The sequence below is a fragment of the Gavialis gangeticus genome, unplaced genomic scaffold (genome assembly GCF_001723915.1).
Source record: "Gavialis gangeticus isolate Ggan-Ray unplaced genomic scaffold, GavGan_comp1, whole genome shotgun sequence".
Taxonomy (NCBI): Eukaryota; Metazoa; Chordata; order Crocodylia; family Gavialidae; genus Gavialis; species Gavialis gangeticus.
The window spans coordinates 13,455,557-13,457,918 of record NW_017728980.1 but is presented as its reverse complement, the minus strand read 5'-3'; the positions used below and the strand labels follow the sequence as shown (position 1 = coordinate 13,457,918).

The following is a 2,362-nucleotide window of genomic DNA, read 5'->3' as shown; positions in this document are numbered from 1 at the left end:
TATTTGATATTTTTTTTTTTTAATTGTTGTTCAATTAAAAAAGAAAGAAACAGAATCCTGGGAAACTACCTTTTCTGAAGGAACCGGTATTACAGCCAGATATGTCCCAGTTTCCAACTTGATTTGGAACCTCTCCCATCTTTCTCTGAATCCTGCATTTCCTTCTGTGCACATCTCTTTCCATCAAGTTTGGCCATGAGCAGGAGGCTCCACAAGAATGTTTCTTTCCAAGATCATCTCGTGGCAGCGTGTGGTGAGAACTCGCCAAATCACCTTTCAGGTTCTGCTGCCAATAGGTGCAGCTCCTTATCCTTTTTGATTTATTGGATGCAAGGCATTTTCTATAGCTTCCTTTACCCCTTGTTGGTACATGTTCTCCTGCTGCACACACCCACAACTGTGGCATTCACTGGGCTTGCAAAGCATTTGGGTTTTTTGTTTTTTGTTTTAACCCTGAGATGTATTTGCTCTGCCAGTGATTCACTCGGATTAATATGAAAAGCTGCACTGTGAAGATCTTTTTTACTGTCATTCTTCTCCTGTGAGTGGAACAGAAGGCTGTGGGTGATATTCTCCCCTGTGCAGAGACCTAGCAGAAATCCCATAGTTAAACTTTCAGCACCTGGGTGGGAAGTAAATGATGGACAGGCCTTGTGCTGGGCTTCTGCGTGGGGTTATTTTCCACACTGGGGTTAAGGAGGAGCTACATTTTTTTGAAGCAAATAGTGGCGTTCATAAATTAAGCTACTCACAAAAAATAGCTGAGATTCCAAGTGGGTACAGGTCATTTGTGGGTGCAGCACAGCACGTGTAGAGCAGTATAATGCTCGTATGGGTCACGCATTATACCAAGTATGCTAGACCAAATCTACAAAGTGCCTCCCCTACCAAGCAGTGTCATACTGCTGTGCTAGGGGATTCCCAGTTTGCATGCCAGCAGCAGCCAGTTTAAAAGGTGCTTTGTTATGTTGATGCATGCTCTGTTTCTCCCTGATCCGTCCCCTCTACCTCCAAATGTAGCATCCGTGCTGGGTTTTGACATTGCCATCCAGTTTCAGGCTCATGTTTTGATGAGGAACATAAATATGTGATAACTGCTCTAGGACAAACCAGTTGGGTGATCCTGTTTGGGATGTATTGTGGAAGTGGTCAGCATTTTGTACATCAGAGGAAAACCAAATATACTGACTGACTGGGAGAAAATCCTTCTGCCTTATCTTTTAGCCTGGCTGTGAAAGATGAACCTGCTTCATCCCTTTCTTTATGAGTAACCCCATGACTGTTGTTACTAGTCTGAAATGATTTTTAAATCATTTTTTTTAAAGCTCCAGCTCTGAACTCTCTGGCTTCCAGAGGCCCTGAAATTCAGAGGCTCATTAGAGGCTGAATGGAGAAGCATTTTCACCTGATATGGACTCACCTGCTACTAATTTTATCTGGTAACCTTTTGTGCCCTTCCCTTGCCTCTGAATGCCAGAGTGATTTGGAAGGGAGAAATGTCATCTGTCACTAGATTGTACCTTCTTCCATACTAATTACCTAATTCATCTCTTTTTCGGGCTTAATGACCCTAGTTGCTGTGACCACCCCTGCATCTCAAATCATCATTTTTATCTGTCTCTGGAGAGGAAGAAGATTTCTGTGGGTAGGCTCAGAATTGGGAAGCCAGAGACTTGTCCATTTGTACCCTCAGCTCTGATGCAAGTTTTCTAAATTGTCTTAGGTGAGCCACATAACCTCCCTGTTTCACTGTCTGCATACAGGGATACAAACATTTGCCTACCTGCTTGCTCCTCAGTGCATGGCAAGGCTTGCTGCAGCACAGCAAGTGAAATGCCCTGCTATAAAAGTGCAATATAGCACTAATTATGCAGTTAAGATGAGGTGAGTGCAACTGAACTCAGGAAGTCTTATAATGAGTCACAGCAGTTTTTGTATGATCTTGGTTAGAATATTTCCCTCTGTACCAGATGGACCTTCACTTCTGAGAGGATTCTTCAACCATGGAAGACCCCGCTCCACCCAAAGAGGACCACCGCGATGAGACTCTATATGGACTGAGACACTTCCTTCGAACCGCTTCCTCCACCGTTGTGGACCATTGTAACGGGTTTGTGTGTATCTATCTCCTTTCTCTCTCAGCAGAGGACCACCGCGATGAGACTCTATATGGACTGAGACACTTCCTTCGAACCGCTTCCTCCACCGTTGTGGACCATTGTAACGGGTTTGTGTGTATCTATCTCCTTTCTCTCTCAGCAGAGGACCACCGCGATGAGACTCTATATGGACTGAGACACTTCCTTCGAACCGCTTCCTCCACCGTTGTGGACCATTGTAACGGGTTTGTGTGTATCTATCT

The 2,362-nt window shown here is 44.4% G+C and overlaps 1 long non-coding RNA gene across 1 annotated transcript in view; it reads left to right on the top strand.

The window, feature by feature from the left end:
• The first annotated feature begins 246 nt into the window (after positions 1 to 246).
• Positions 247 to 2,362, top strand: part of LOC109292816 — a 9,163-nt gene continuing 7,047 nt past the window's right edge. The window contains exon 1 of the long non-coding RNA XR_002096184.1: positions 247 to 1,723. This is a non-coding gene — a long non-coding RNA (uncharacterized LOC109292816). The remainder of the gene's footprint in view (positions 1,724 to 2,362) is intronic.